Source organism: Haliotis rubra, unplaced genomic scaffold (assembly GCF_003918875.1).
Source record: "Haliotis rubra isolate DU_JTF1 unplaced genomic scaffold, ASM391887v1 Scf293, whole genome shotgun sequence".
Lineage (NCBI taxonomy): Eukaryota > Metazoa > Mollusca > Gastropoda > Lepetellida > Haliotidae > Haliotis > Haliotis rubra.
The window spans coordinates 441,549-459,418 of record NW_025766961.1 but is presented as its reverse complement, the minus strand read 5'-3'; the positions used below and the strand labels follow the sequence as shown (position 1 = coordinate 459,418).

General features: G+C 41.2%; 1 long non-coding RNA gene across 1 annotated transcript; it reads left to right on the top strand.

Annotated features, from left to right (window-relative positions):
- The first annotated feature begins 17,118 nt into the window (after nucleotides 1–17,118).
- LOC124282149 lies at nucleotides 17,119–17,870 on the top strand. Its single transcript, XR_006900071.1, has 2 exons — nucleotides 17,119–17,426; nucleotides 17,544–17,870. It is a non-coding gene; the product is annotated as an uncharacterized LOC124282149 (long non-coding RNA).

Genomic DNA, 17,870 nt, shown 5'->3' with positions numbered 1-17,870 from the left:
GCGCAGCAGATAGGTCGCGTATGCAGAGTCTAGCCATGACTGATACACCTGAACCCCTAAGCCAGTCTACTGCTGTTGGTCGACCCCCTCCCGTCTGGTGTTCGCTAGAGTGGTGGAGAGGCGTGGGGCGTAGTCCGCCGCCTCTAAGAAGCGTCCTGCTTCCCCAGACATCCCATCGTCGCAGCCGAAGACTAGAGGGTTTCTACTGCATCTCAGCGACCTCTGAGGGGAAATCAGCGAAGTCTACTTGAACTTTCTCAGCCGAGATTGTTCCGTCGCGAGATTTGGGCCTGTATGATGATCAGCCGATCATCATACCTGATAATACATCAAAGAATGACCCGATGTCGACAACAGGCAGCGCGCAGACCCGCACCCCAGGGCAGCGTCGACCTCTGGGGAAATCAGCGAAGTCTATTAGGACTTTCTCAGCGAGATTGTTCCAGCCGCTGAACTGGGCCTCTCGATGATCAGCCGATCATCATCCCGGCGTCGCCACAAGAAGCGACCCGGAGACAGCTACAGTGACATCAGCAGAGATCGCCATGCAGCCTGAGGTCTCTACACTGGCGTCAGGCGACTTCCCTGAGGGCCCGCCCGCTAACATCGCAGAGAGGGCACCGACTAATTCGTCGCAGACCATCCCAGATGAACTTTTGCGGCAAATCATGATCATGATGGAGGCCACTACAGACTGGGAAGCAGCCAGCCCAAGGCCTGAGCCAGCGAAGGTTCCAGCATGAGCGACACCCCAGAGGCACCCCATCAAGCGTAACAGCCGCGGCGAAGCCACCTTGGCGAAGGAAGTGCAGACCACCTCCACGAAGGACCCAGATGTACAGCCAGCGAAGGCCTTAGCGGCGGGATAGATCATCACCTTCCACCGGCTTCATCCTTAGATGCGGACTCAGACCATCAGACCTCACGGAAGCCAGCGAAGGTCAAATCGCCGTTCCCCAGGACGGACGCAGAGGAAGCCAGCGAAGGCCTTAGCGAAGGAAGGCCAGCGAAGGACACCTGACTACACAAGAGCCGTGAAGCTATCAACATTCTCCTCACAGGTCTCGAGAAGGTCAACCCATAGGCGCAGATCACCAACCACGATCTCAGCGCCGTTAACGGCGCCGATCTCTCGTACATCACCCGTCGATCGTCTCACAGGTCACCACACAAGTCTGCACACAAGTCTACAGTCAGCTCTCCCGGCGTCACCCGACATAGAGATAGAAATACACAGTCCACCATCAGAAGAGCATCAACATCTCATAAGCGATGCTGGGATAGAAAATGATGGAGACATCATTTTCTCAGGCGCTGAGATCACGATATTGGATGGTAAACAACCTAGATCTCTCTTCACCTTCCAAGAGTGGCAGCTTCGGCGCAGACATACCTGATAAAGGAAGGCGAGAGGCAGGCGCCATCACCTTACCTCCGATCATTTCGATTGCTGCGGTGCCACAGTATGTGGACACAGCCTACCATAAAGCCATAACAGTTCAAGCGCCAAAGGCGTATGTTCTTGGCATTAATAGATCTAGAGCGATCAATGAGATTCTTATCACCAGATTTCGTGACCACGACTTCTGAAGATGATAGGATGATCTACTCGGCTCTACTTATGCAGAACCAGCAAGAACCACACCCTGTATGAAGCTAGCGGCTCATATATTGATCGGATTCTAGACGCCGCTAAGGAAGTCCCAGGCCACCTCAGCGAAGGAGCTAGAGCCTCACCAGTTACAAAGGGGCGTCCGGAGGGTAAGCGCTTCACCGACCCACATATTGCTGAGTCGCGGCGTAAAACAAAACACTCACTCACTCCTGTTGAACACAGAGGTGGATTTGCGAAGCAAAGCTCATATATTATATATATACTGATCGGGCTCTGACTCGATACCTTAGCGAAGGTCGCGAAGGCTAAAGTAACTCAAGTCTACCTCACACAGGAAATCTAGAATGGATGCTTGAGCTTAGCGAAGTCTCCGGCGTCCACCGAGGAATTCTCCTCCAAGGTCTCCATATATTAGCCACTCGTCATATATAGCTACTCGTCAGTCCGTTCAAGACATCGCATAAGTTGTCTATCAACTGTATGCCATATGCCGTCTATAAGCCTACGCGAAGACAATTGCACAGGCTATTTACAACACAGAGCGTCGCTATATTAATTAATCAGCGGCGTTGCAGAGATCTTCACAGAAATCAACTTTTCGTATAGATTGCTAGAATATGCAATCCCGGACTCTGATCACGATTATCTACATGCGTGACCATTCGCAGATCTGCAGACAATTCAATATCGAAATTGAACAGCAGCCTTGTTACAGCGAGTATAACTCATAATCGTCAAAGTTTCTGAGAAGAAATATGTACAGGTTCAGCTTTAATTCTACAATTATGACGATACATTCATGTATACAGTCTACAAGCTGACAACTTGCAAGTTTATTGTACCTTTATATAAGGAAGTCAGAATTATATTCAAAACTGAAATTACATTTCGACAGCCAGGAAAATAACCTACCCAGCATTAATATTACAGGCGAGGTATTTCGCGCGGAGGTTTCAGCGTTTACCTTAACCCTCGAAATGCGTGGTCACTCGGGTAACCCGGGAAGCTACGGTGAAGACCGGCGATTATGCTAATATCAGCGGCGGCAAGATTTTATACAAGGTTTTTTCCTGCTACACGGTGACATCACAGCGCGGGTATTCTACAGAATCAAAATGCCTTGTTCTGATTGGACGCGTTGGACAAGCGACCTACGCAGAGGTCGATCTTAGTTCACAGTTCAAGACTTACGTTACAAGTGACAACTATATATCAGTGAGCGAGCAAGCCTCCTTACAGTCAGTTAATCTGAACCTTCATGATTGGGCTGCTTTCTTCAGGTTAGAGGCCTCCCCTGTCAAGTTAGGGCGAGGGCGCGGCAGTCAGGCAATTTTACATAAAGTTCAGCGAGGACAGACACACCTGGTTATGCACCTACATCGTCAAGGACTTGCGCGGCGAATAACCTAGGCGGCCGGGATACAAGTGGATCTAAATCCACAGCGTCTCAGACTACAGCTGAATTTCATAATCAAGCTACTAACACAACTAGATGGTTAGTAAACCTACTTAAACTTTCTGATTGGAGAATTAAAGCGGAAGTTTCACCCTCCAACTTGGGGATCTGAATATAGTGCTCCAACACCTCACAAGTGAGGTTTATGAACACGCCTGGATGACATACTTGGACTCCATGATACGATGATTCTATCACGATGGCCAGCAAGAACACTGTAAATTTATCTCCACCGAACCAAACAGAAGGGAATAATACAACAGATTATTTCCTCTATCATCAACTTACGCAAAATGAAATCTCGCGTACTATATCTCCGTTTGGATCAGAACTGTCATACTACGTGCATACAAGGCGGATGGACCCAATCCGACCCTCCATGAGCTTTTAATACTCATGATATTAAAGCTAACTTCTACAATTGATCTACACAATATTATTTGAAATAATGGAGGCTTTATTTTCTGGAGATCCGATATGGTGGTTGCCAACCATTATCTGAGAGATATCATCACCGAGGGCGTCTCAGGTATCCACCAATTCGATCCCATGGTCCTCGCACAACAGTTGACAGTTCCTCGGAGAAGATAAGTCAATCTTACAGATTTTTACTTATCTTATAACAGTACTAAATAGCTACATGCTATATATAATTTGCTTAAGTTCTTTTATCATCACAGTACTATGATTATTACATCATACAATATATAAGTTAACAACTCTACAGAGTTGGTTATTATATATTTACCTTAACTTAATTATATCTTCAGCATAGTACTATACTCAGATTGTAAAATATATAAGCTAACAAACTCTACAGAGTTTGGGGTTTATATCATATCAGTATATTAGCTAACAAACTCTAAAGAGTTTTTGCTAATTGGCTTAAGAATCTCATCATATCTTAAGCAATATGGTTACATTATAACATGTATTAGCTAACAAACTCTACGGGGTTTTGCTATTATATATATGTAACTTAAGCTTATTCATATCTTAAAGCGCAATACTATGTTTATATCATATAGGTATATTAGCTATCAAAACTCTAAAAGAGTTTTTGCTATTATATATTTGGCTTAAGTTTCATCATAATTTAAGCTTTATGGTTACATTATAACTTGTATTAGCTAACAAACTCTACAGAGTTTTGCTATTATATATGTAGCTTAAGTTTTCCTTCAAATCTTAAGCTCAATACTATGTTTATATCATATAAGTATATTAGCTAACAAACTCACGGAGTTTTGCTATTATATATGTAGCTTAAGGTTTCCTTCAAAGCTCAATACTATGTTTATATCATATAAGTATATTAGCTAACAAACTCTCACAGTGTTTGCTATTATATATGTAGCTTTAGGTTTCCTTCATAAACTCAATACTAGGTTTATATCATATAAGTATTTTAGCTAACAAACTCTAAAGGGTTTTGCTATTATACAATTAGCTTAAGTTTCATCATATCTTAAGCAGTATGGTTACATTATGAAATGTATTAGCTAACAAAACTCTCACGGGTTTTGCTATTATATATATAGCTTAAGTTTAATTATATCTTAAGCTCAGTACTATGGTTATAACATAAAAGTATATTAGTTAATAAACTCTAAGGAGTTTTTGCTATATACATTTAGCTTAAGTCTAATCTTATCTTAAGCTTAGTACTATGGTTACATTATAAATCTATAAGCTAATAAACTCTACAGAGTTTTGGCTATTATATATGTAGCTTAAGTTAATTATATCTTAAGCACAGTACTATACTCATATTGTAAAATATATTAGCTAACAAACTCTACAGAGTTTTGCTATTATATAGGTAGCTAAAGCTTATTCATATCTTAAGCTCAGCACTATGTCTATATCATATAAGTACATTAACTAACAAACTCTAAAAGAGTTTTGCTATTATATAATTAGCTTAAGTTTAATCATATCTTAAGCTTAGTACTATGTTTATAATTTAAAGTAATTTAGCTAACAAACTCTAAGGAGTTTATACTAGCATATTAACAAGCTTAAGTCTATTAGTCTTAAGCATTGTATTAATGTTATATATACTTTATCATAATAAGTACATTGTAATAACCTTTATATGGCAGCTGATAAGTTAGCAGCAGGAATTCATCAGTTCAGTGCCTTTATGAAGTTCCCATAGGGTTATTACAATCATCACAGTTCAAATCACTAATTATTAAAATCCAAAGTATTATATATTCCCACCTCCAATCCGTTTGGATTCTACAAGCAAAAGAGCATGAGTCAGGATAAGGAAAATATGTAATTTTTTGAGTAAAATTGATATTTTATACTTATCCTGACTCATGAATCAACTCCTCCCATCCTCCCCAAATAACACTTTGGATTTCCCTGTAAATTCAAATGTTGGGCTCAGTATATGAGGAGAGAGTGAGGCACATGGGTAGAGGTGAAGCCCTCGTTCAGCTTGTGGAAGGGAGGTAACTTCGTGGTGTACTAATTAGTGATTTTACATTGAAGGGAACTTCAATTAGGGAGATACAAGTGTTCCACTATGTTAGCAAGAGGAAGGAGACAAGCAAAGAGCATGAGTCAGGATAAGTATAAAATATCAATTTTACTCAAAAATTACATTTTTTAAGTGACACTTTTCTGTTTTGGTTGACAGAATTTAGCCAAGAGCCAATGTGTTCTTAACTTGGTTTGCCAGTGCCACTGGAAGGAATCATACCTGAATTGTGTTTCTTGAATTTGTATTTACAGTAAGATGCAGTATCCAGCATTATTGTATGTGATGTTAAAGTGTCTTTCATGGTGATATGGAGAGTTACCTTACACGCTGTTGTTGGTTGAATATTCAATTTGGTGTTAACCTCCTGAACTTAATGTAGGTGTAATATCTTTTTTATTACTTGGTTTACAGATATGTATGAAAAGAGTTTGCTATTGTGGAATTCACAGTAATTAGTTTTTCTTTATAAACTTCATCATTAAATTATATTCAAGGTAGCTGAGTGTAGGAATGAATCTCTTTAATTATCATTCAAACATTCCATTAGGTGCTTGGGTTGGGGTTTTTTAACATTTGGGATTTTTAACTTTCTTGACCTTACTGAGCATACTTTAAAGATATCACTGTAAACCAAGTAATAGAAAATACCTCATTAGAATGAAAACACTTCACAAAGTTTTCATTATGTACATCTCTTCTAAATCAAAAGTTCAGCAAACTATTTGAAATGTACAGTTATGTTAGACATTGTAGTAAAACTGAACATTTAAGCCATAGTGTTAGGTCATATTCATAATAAACACTGACAGATTTGTGTATTTTCTTGGTTTATAGGAACATGATTCATATCAATGGTGGAGACAAGTTATCTAATCTACTACCACCCGTGTTGTAATATTTCAGGAATATTAGCCCATGAAATGAATTGCATCTAAAACAATGGGTTTTTTAAGCTGATTCTGTTCCTTCTGCAGGGGTTTTAACTGTGAACCAAGAAATAGAAGCATGGCATTACTTATTTCCCCTGACATGTATCTTAGATGATTTCTTTTGCTCATGATAGAAGGGGCACAGTTTGTACAAAGTTGACATTTTCAGATGAAGTACTGTGTTTCATGGATCAGAGAATATGTACATCAGTAGCAGTCCTTTTCATTTCATTGTCCATGTCATAAATTGATTACCTCTCAGCTGATTGGTTGGTATGAAATGTACATGGCACTGGCTTACTTCATATGGTGGTGGAATATATAACTATATGTAACGAACACTTACAGATTCATGTCTTTCCCCGATAGTTGACATTGTTAAGTAGTTGGGGTGGTTGTTGGCACTGATATTTCCAGTCTGGGACTTCTGTACAATATCTGGTCTTGAGTTGAATGTAGTTGAATAAGCAGAGTCTCTGCTATGTGTGGTCTCTTAGCAGACAGTATTAGCCATGGCCCCAAGTGTTGTAGGTTTATATCTGGTATCGGCAGGACCGATTTGCTTTACAATACTTCATTAGGTCATGTATTTGTGTATAAGAGGACATCGGATGGGGTGTGGTTATGTTATAGGCAATGTAATCTTGTGTATTCTTTGTACGAATGAAAAAAGGGTTGACTCATGAATTTCAACTACTTTTTTTTTTGTTGGTGCGACATTTCAGGGCAGGTCCTAGAACCATAATGAAGCATTTGTCAACCTGGTCTTCATTGTGCGACTTCCTGAGTATATAATGGAGGTGCCTTGTACTCTGTTCACTCATATATTTTAGGACCTGGTGTCCATTAAACATAATGAGTATAATCTTTCAAGAACATCCTTCGAGACCCAAGGGAGAATATTAGGCTTGAGCCAAATTACCTCCAGCAAACTGCCCTGTGAGAAGTTAGAATTATTTTTTTTCTAAAGTCTGCATATCAAGTGCTGAGAAAAGCAGCCATTTCATTCTTTGCACTCATTTACATTGCTGCAGATGATTGGTTGATTTGACTCAGAAATACAGGGCTGTCCGACAATAAGGGTTTCCCAATCTCATGTTAAATAAGTTGACAGGCAATGAGACTCAATGCTAACAACCATCTCCAACAGAAAGAGGTCCCAGCAAACACTCTGAGGATGTTACTGTGTATGAGTTGTCTCCCTTCAAAATGTGCCAAAGATGTGTAGATTACACTGAAACGCTGACTGCGATTTTGAAAATATGTACATATTATTGAAGTGAGGACAGATGGTTTGTAGCAGTGTACGCTGGTCCTTGTATGCTGTTGGTTGTACATAAAGTGTGTGTAGACTCAGAAATGTTAGCTGCTGCCAAAAGTTGTGGTATATATTCAGACTGAGAGCGATGGAGTATGCATGGATGAGAGAAAGAGACGGTCACACATTAACTGTTATCTATGCCATAATTTATAAAAACAGAACAAGTGTAAATAAATATACCTCAAAAGATTTTAACTTGTTTTAGTGCTCCATAGCAAAGATTTTATTGTATCTATACCAAGGTTATTGAACATTGAACATCCTATGATCTACAGAATCTAACATTGGGACAAGTTCATGAAATTATTTCTGTTGTCATGGGCCATGGGCCATTGGTGCAGAGTGCAGCTGGAAGAAATGTTAGTATTCAGGCAATAGCAAAAATGTTACTTTGTTTTAAACTTTTATCTGTACAGACTCAATTGATGATTCATTTCCATGAATATGTACAGACATTTCTGAAAATAAAAAAGCTATATATCTACGATGACAACTCTTTGTTATTAGTTTACGCTGAGAGAGGTCTTGTGTATCTGTTGTGAATTCGGTATTGTGTATGACTTCCTCGAGGTCACGGATCCTGGCCCATTGGGAATGTCCTGACGTGATTCTGTAGTATAATGGCACCCCAGTGTTAAACCAAATGCAAATACACATATATTTGTACAGGTAGGGCTGCCTCAGTTTTATTTTGGCTTGTTCAGATCAGCCTAACTAATGCTATATGGCAGTGGTCTGTAAATATCAAGTCTGGACCAGACAATCCAGTGATCTACCTCATGAGCATTGATCTACACAGTTGGGATACAATGATGATCATCAACCAAGTCAGCAAGCCTGGCCACCCAATCCCATTAGTTGCCTCTTACAACAAGCATTCTAATCCGGATATTTATAGCCTGCCATGCCTCAGAAACTAATTGTGAAAAAAACACATTTTATTTTTTAAGTGAGGCTGATCTTTAACTTGGTCTTATTTTTAAGGTTTTCAAAGCAGAAGCCAGAAATCATTTTCCGATTATACATTTGTATTTGCATTAACAGACATTGAGAAAGTGACAAGCATTTCAGTGAGAGAATTGTTACTGGTGTGTGACCTTAACGTTTGTACCCTGGAGTACCCAAGAGCAGCCCATATAGGCCATACCCACCACAGATCAAGTTACAATCGATAAAATTGTCATTTGGTTAATGATAATAGTAAAAGCAGGCACAGGTTGCCACCAAAATGTCATATATTTCTGGTCAATGATTTTCCTTTGCCCTATTCTGCCAGGGTGGTGGAAATTGACTTTCAAGTCTCAAAGTTGAAGAGAAAATCTAACTTTATCCTGGTTAAGTAACTGGTCTCCATTGAAGATCTTGAAACGATAAATCTATCGCGCCCGCCCCTTCGCCTCTAATATGTATGACTCCCAGGTGACGAGGCTGAGTCCAGTAAGAAGGCAAACCCAGGGACAGGGAGTCCGACTTTATGGTTGGGAAAGTACCCAGCAGGGAGTTGTACACTCTGAAATCCATGATGGAATCAGTTTAGAAGCTCAGAATAGCTCCGGCTATATTTGCAGTATGCTTACTCGTTCAGATTACATAGAGTAACAATGAATCGCAATCAACAATGACTACTTTGAATTTCTCGTTCCGTGGCTTGAATAGCCTAAATACGACACTGATCATCAGCCTGTCCATAGTCATCTAATGCGAGGCGACTAACGGGATCGGGTGGTCAGGCTCGTTGACTTGGTTGACACATGTCATCGGTTCCCAATTGCGCAGATCGATGCTCATGCTGTTGATCACTGGATTGTCTGGTCCAGACTCTATTATTTACAGACCGCCGCCATACAGATGGAATATTGCTGAGTGCAGCGTAAAAACTAAATTCACTCACTCTTAATAGTATATCCAAATGAACCTTCAAGGGTGTTTCGGTTCCTGGGCCTCCCTTGTGTGAAACAATAAAAAAAGAATGTAGTTGTTTTTAGGAACGATCAGAAGGGTGAAATTAATAAAATACCCCTAATGTGCATGCGCAAGTCGTCAACAAGGCGTTGACATAGCACATTACGTTTGGTAGTTATTACGTTATGATAAGATCATATGCTTAACAAAGGATAGGGCTATTCTTATCCAGAAATTTCAACTGAATATGATTATCTTCATTGGTTATATAAGTTACTTGCGTCCCGATCCACAAAGCACATGTGCAAAGCGTTCGTGACTCTATATTTTACCATAGGCTTACGAATGGCATAGTGCTACGAACGTTTTGTGGTTAGGGTTCAAGAAGTAGTCGATAAGATGTCTTCCTGAAGGATGTGTGCTCACGTTACGGACAGATCCACACAAGCATCTTTGGAAGTATAGACCTATAGGATGTTCGCTGCTTGGTAATAAACCGAAAGGTATAGAACATAATAACTGGGAGTAACAGAATGCAAAAGTATTAGTTGAAATGTTGTATCGGGACATGTGGGTGAGTGAGTGAGTTTAGTTTTACGCTGCACTCAACAATATTCCAGCTATACTCCTCACAAAAAATTAAGCAACAAGTGTATTTTTGGTCAGTACATATGCCTTTACTCATGATCATTACAACTGAATCAAACATAACAAAGATAAAGCATATCCACACACTTTTCCAACAAAGAAATCAAAATTCATTGAACAATAACTGACTTGCAAATCATCAAAAACAGTGTCACTGAAAAAGCCGTGCAAAATGTGTTGCATCAGGGTATGAAAATGTCTGAAAACACTTTTACTGTCAGTTTTGAGCACTGATCCAAAGTTTAATAACGTGTATGGCCACCATTGACCTGAATACACGCTTCAAGACGTCTAGGCATTGACCAGATGAGTCTGTCTAGAGTCTGTTGTGGAATGTTCTGCCATTCTCTCCGCAATGCCTGTTCAAGCTGATCCAGAGTCTGAGGACGAACGTGGAGGCCATTACACGCCTTCCGAGGATGTCCCAAGCATGTTCAATAGGATTCAGGTCAGGAGACCTTGCAGGCCAGTCCATATGGGTGATGTTGTTGGTCTGAAGAACATCAGTGACAACTCTTGCTCGATGTGGACGGGCATTGTCATCCATGAAGATGAAGTTAGGACCTGCTTGCTGAGCCCACGGAATGATCACAGGTGTGACAATTTCGTCTCGGTACCTCACACCTGTCATGGTACCTCGTCTGATGACCACAAGATCAGTTCGTCGTCCAACTTGGATTCCTGCCCAGATCATCAAACTCCCACCTCCATACTGATCATGTTCAGCAATCGTACAGTTGGCGTATCGTTCGTTACGGTTTCTCCACACACGAGAGCCCTACCATCATTGAAGTCCAGACAGAATCTTGACTCATCTGTGAAGAGAACATTACGCCAGCGATTGACTCTCCAGTTACGTCGTTGGTTAGCCCAATTCAGTCTCTGTTGACGATGGTGTGCAGGCAGTGGGATACGTTGCACTGGTCTTCGGGACCTGAGACCTTCAGCATGGAGTCTGTTCCTCACTGTCTGTGTGGAGATTCTGTTCCCAGCAACTCTCTGGAGGTCATTCTGGAGAGATCTGGCTGTGGTGAACCTGTTCCGCCGGGCTAGGGTGGCCAAGTATCGGTCCTCTCTGGGAGTTGTCACCCTTGGACGACCTGAGCGTGGTCTCTCAGTCATCAATCCGGTCTGTTGGTGACGAGTGATCGCTCTGGAGATGACGCTTCGATGAACATTGAAATGGTTGGCAACAGCACTCTGGGTCTGACCCCCCCTGCACCATTCCAACAATTTGAGCAACTTCAATTGGTGTCAAGTGACGCCTAGCCATTTCTCAAATGTTACTGTCAACAATTTGTCGTTGCTGGCAGTTTTAACGCAATCAGAACGCATGTGCGACGTGTATAGCACATGTTTTCCATGCATTTTGCATGTGAGTTTTGAGGGTGGTTGCGTTCAGGCGGTGCTAACAATGTTATCAGAAAAACAATATGGGAAATGCTTTAAGTTCATCAATCGTAAAGGGTTCTCCTGCATGGCTTATATGCCAAGTAATAACTTCATATACCCATGAAGAAAATATGTGGAAAAAAATACTTGTTGCTTAACTTTTTGTGAGGAGTATATATGGCGACGGTCTGTAAATAATGGAGTCTGGACCAGACAATCCAGTGATCAACAGCATGAGCATCGATCTACGCAATTGGGAACCGATGACATATGTCAACCAAGTCAGCGAGCCTGACCACCCGATCACGTAAGTCGCCTCTTACGACAAGCATGGGTTAGTGAAGCCACATTCTAACCCGGACCTTCACGGGTATCGGGACATGTGACAAGGGCGGAACATGCTAGAACACCTTAAAAAGATACCGTCTACAAAAGCAAAGTGGTGCTGGTTTCAAAGTCAGCAGAACGTTCGCATCACGATCATTGTAGTTCCACATTTGGTAAAGAGCATGCCCTGCCCTGTCCAGTCCGAGTCACCTTGTAATGGAGAAATGAAGAGAGGAATGAGTAAACCATAGAAACTGGTGTTGCGTTTATCATTGTAGGAATGTGCGCTAATGCATAAATGTGATGTGGACATCACGGGCGTCTGATCCCTCACTCCTTGACTTAGCGACCCTCGACGGACCATTTGACTGTAGAGTCCGAGCTTACTTCCTCATAGAACATAGAACAGCAATCCGAATAGGTAACTATACGCTGTGCTCAATATATGTAAGGTTTGTTAGAGATCCATATCCAAACATTCCCTGGCAAAAGCCACGAAGAGGACAGGAAGATACTCAGACGATAAGCATACCACTTCCAGAGTAACCCAATTGTCAACCTCCTTGAGTGAGTGAGTGAGTTTTTACGCCGCACTCAGCAATATTCCAGCTATATGGCGGCGGTCTGTAAATAATCGAGTCTGGACCAGACAATCCAGTGATCTCAACCTCCTTGAACAAGCTGCACGATATTCTGAAGAAGAGGAAATTGTTTTGTTTTGTGGCGTCCTTACAATAAACAAGGAATAATACTGCTAATTAACCACTCATTATGTAATTAAACATTGAGTTTACAACAAATCAAACGCTCGTCCTTTTATCTGACTGAAGTTCCAGATCGTTTTGTCTGAAACTTTTGTCATAAAACGTGTTTCCTTCAAACACATTGTATTGAACAAAATATGATTTAACACATATAATAAGTAACTGAAGTATTAAAGGCGATGGTTACTAAGAAATAGTCATGCTATGTTGTTTTCTTTGACTTAAATGCTAAGGTTTTATTACCATGAATGTAAAATAAACATCATACAATTTGTTCAAGATGACATCTGACATGTAGATATGAAATGTAGGGGTTTCCAGTTAAGACACACAGGTAACCGAACCTTTTAATCATAGATACTGTATGTAGAACGTTATTAATGAGAAGGGTTGACGCAGGTAACACAACACGAGGGAAAGATCTGGCCAAGCCGTATCTACCTGCCATAATAAATTAGTGTTCGGTCATTACATTGAAAATTCGCTTCGCCAATTGGTCAAGGTTCAATCTTCAAGGTTCAAGGTTTCTTTATAAACAACTCCAATTGATCAAGGTTCAATCTGGTATATCATCATGGGTGTATGGAACTAGGGCGGAGGGCCGTTCTAAAGAAAGTGTTCTGTCCCCGTTACTATCATATACACATGGAAATTAATTACTGACTGACTGACTGAGTTTGGTTTTACGCCGCTTTTAGCAATATTCCAGCAATATCACGGCGGGGGACACCAGAAATGGGCTTCACTCATTGTACCCATGTGGGGATTCGAACCCGGGTTTTCGGCGCGACGAGCCAACGCTTTAACCACTAGACCACCCCACCGCCCCTGGAAATTAATTAAGCGACACCCGATTTTGCCAACTGTGGATAAGTGTGATGTCAACCTGCCATCATACCAAGTCAGGAATGGGTCCAACATTACTCTGTCATGAAAGTTGAACTTATTCAGTAATGAATAACACACAAAGGTAAAAGGTGATAAAACGTTTTAATCTTTTTAAGACATGTGATTCTGAAGTGGGAATTTCAGCAAAATTGTTCCACGATACAACTTTGGTGCTGTGGAGATCAACAAAGACACAGATAAGTTCATGTCTGGCAGAAAGTGTTCTGCGAGGTATCAAGGAGACAAATCACCAACAACATGTCAGTAGGGAGTGTACCCGCCACGAGCCCGGATGACGGCATCGACCCTTCTCCTCATGCCTCCAGTGAGTCGTCGAATTCGTTCCAAAGGCAGCTGCTGCCACTCACGATGCAATGCAGCCTCTAAACAAGCAAGATTCTGCGGACGAGGTTCCAGTTTTTGGATTCGACGTCCAATAATTTCCCAGACATGTTCTAAAGGATTCATATCTGGACTCATAGCAGGCCAGGGGAGTTGGGTGATGGTAGAAGGTTGGTCTGAAGGTACTCCTTCACAGCACGGGGACGGTGAGGCCGAGTGTTTTCATCCATGAACAAAGGACGAGCAGCTAAAGCATGATTGTCAAAATGAGGTACAAGGAGTGGTCAAGGATGTCCCGGATGTAGCGATCGCCATTGAGATTCCCCCGAACCCAAGAGGCAACCCAAAACCATAACTGACGACCCCCACCTCTCTCTGTCTCTGTCTCACGCACGCACGCACACACACAGAGAGAGAGAGAGAGAGAGAGAGAGAGAGACACACGCGCGCGCACACACACACACAGAGACACACACACACACACATGCCTAACGGAACTGAAGCCTGCATATTTCTTGGCACATAAGCAGTGCTTTTGGTCCTCCAAACACGTTGACGGCCATCTGTGACGTGTAAAAGGAAGCGGCTCTCGTCCGACCAATCGACCTTCCCCCATGACGTCAAATTCCACTGACGTCGGGTCAAGCACCAATCCAAATCGGCTCTTTTATGGAGAGTCGTTAGTGCACGACGCTTTAATTACCCGTCCTGCCCTCATGCTGATCGACTTCAAGCGGTTTCTCACTGTTGCTCACAGCTCTGTTTGGAAGCCAAAGGGTTTTCAATACGCCACTTGTGTTGAAGGGTTGACGTCGCACAACACGTGCTAGGGCATTATCTTCCACTCTGGTAGTCTTCCTGGGTCGGCCTGGCCTTGGACGGTCCCTCACATGGTCGATGGCGATGACTTTTCTCACAAGTCTGCGAATGGTAGAGTGACGAATGTTCAGCTGACGACCAATCGCTCTGGCGGACATTCCTGTTTTATGCATGCCAATAATTTCCCATCTCTTCGCTTGTGAAGATACCTAAATCAATGAATTTATGTAAATATGTTTGTATCTCTCTAATGTGTCAGTAGCTCTGCTGATGTAACACAAATTCCTGAAAAGGCGGGGCGGTGGGGTAGCCTAATGGTTAAATGGTTGGCTCGTCACGCCGAAGGCCCGGGTTCGAAACCCCACATGGGTACAATGTGTGAAGCCCATTTCTGGTGTCCCCCGCCGTGATGTTGCTGGAATATTGCTAAAAGCGGCGTAAAACCAAACTCAGTCAGTCAGTCAGTCCTGAAAAGGCATTAAAGTATTATTCTATTCTATTCTATATCGCCGCCGTGCCATACTGATACGTTCTGAGTAAATTATCACGACTTTTACTCATTTTATACCTTTTGGCACATCCGATTGAAAGTGCTTTTTGCGGTGTACGTGGGTACCTTGAATTCCATGCATGTGATGTTGTGTTCGCGCGATGAGTGTAATCACCAAACTGAACATTCGTTAAAGGAAATTCCATTCAACATCTGTATACCATCAAAACATCACAATATTTAAATGGTACAAAATTATTACAAAATGTATTGGGTGTCGCTTAATTAATTTCCATGTGTATAGTTACAGCTATGATTTCATGATTACGACACAGCCTTGGTGCTTCATGCTTCACGCACTAAAAGAACGGGTCGAACACAAGTACTAGAGGTATGACCAGAAGCTACAGGTGTCACCTATACCAACCAGCTACTGCACAGACCCTGCCTCTAGAACAGTGTGACCTTCATGAACCACCTTTGCACGGATCCAAGGGAATACCACACAGGCATAGGTAGAGTAACGCTTTGTCCCTCAATAACGTCTTTGAGTGGCATTTTAGAAGTTGGGAAGTACAATATAGAACAAACTTTATGGATAACAACTTCTTTTATTCGTGAGTGCGACGTTTCGATACAGATTCTTGTACCATTGTCAAGCAGGAATGGAACATGAAGAAGGGGGATGAAGAAGATTCTATATTTAGAAGGGGGGTGAAGATTCTATATTTGTCTCTGAATATATACACAAAGAACTTAGTTAAGCACCCGCTGACATATCTCACGATTGAATGACCCGGTCTTAACCCTTTGGACCATATCTGGGACATGATTGGTCGTCGTGTGCAACAAAGGGACCCTCCTGTACAGAATTGGAATTGGCCCAATTGGAAGCTGCTTTCACGAGGAATGGCGTAGACTGACAGGGGTCCATGTCAGTTTGTCTCATGTTTCTGAAGTATCCCGAGGCTGGTTTAAGGTCTTTGAGTGCCTGGCTTATGCTTGTAAATTTCATACATTGTTCAAATTCCGATGCCATTGTTAGGAATACCAATGTTGCCAAACATCAGCTTCATCACTGAAGTGACACCTGATGTACGCAAAAGTTGTTGATGACATCAGACAAGAGTCTGTGCAAACTATAAAAAAAAAAGTAAGGCCAGAAATGATTGGAAAAATATGATGAATTTGACGCAAGATAAAAGCACATATATGATACATGTACGACTCTACCTAGTTGGATATTAAAACTCAGATGAAAAAATGCACTTAAGGGGTGACTTCACAGGAGGAAATTTTGACGTACAAACTGTAGTTTTGAAATGCAGACTATAATTATTCATATAGCCTCAACTAATTAAATTACATAAATGATTGTAAAAAGTTTTAAGATCTATATGTAATAATAGGCAATAATGTCAATGCATGTTCCTGTTTTGAGTTGAAGTATTGGGTAATGCATTCCACATTTTGTAGTCACTGCTATCAATGTTTCACTCCGGGAAGGGGTCATTTCATAATATGGAGGTCGATAAAGCAAGCAAACAGTTTTCTGTGCAGTGCCAATATTTATATTTTTTGCAATAAATCACAATCATGCTAAACTACAGAAAAAGGTTTATAATTAGAATAAAATTTAATGTTTATTCTACAGTATTTTTTCCTTTTGGAAGTGAAGTAATTAAAGTAAAGTAATTAAGTCTTACCTTAAGACTCAAAACATGTTTTGCCCTCACAGATCTCTGTTCTAAGATTATTATGTATTTGGCCCATTAAAAATAGGCTTAAAATGATAATTTATCATAGTACCCTTGATCCATTTCAAATTTAGGAATTCAAAATTCTACAGCAATATGTGGCTAGGTTGACATAAGGGAGCCTAAAATACCAAGTAATGTGTGACTGGTTTAAATATAAGGTTTCTGTTGCACTCAAGCCAAGATGGGAGAAATGAGGAGAGTCTGCGCTCATCCTCCATGAGAATAGCCATGGGACATCGGAGCTGCGCTTTCATCTCTCGTCTTATTACGTTCAGAGAGGTGGGTCGTATCTACACTGATTGTACTCTATCACAAGCTGTTATTTAGGCAGTAGTAAACCCACAAACAGTTGTGAACCGGTTTTCATTTTGTTGTTTTGTCTGGTTGTCTTTGCAGCTTGCTCCAAGGTGCCTGCGGAGGACAAAGTATTTCCAGAATTGCGGAACAACCGAAAACAGAAAGATTGTACTGGTTACATCTGTTTACAACTTAAATTTGGATTATATGTAATTGGGATTTCAAAGGTTAGATCTTTTCTGTCGATAAGTAGATTGTCCTCGTCTCCATAATTCATTTTATTGCCATTTTTTCCACTGTAGAGATTCATTTCTTGTACATTTTGTAAGTTTTTAAACTTAAAGCCCACCATTGCAGGTTCTGGATCAGGCTACTGCATACAGGATATATTGTTTGCTGTCCATAAATAAATTTGCTGAAGTATGA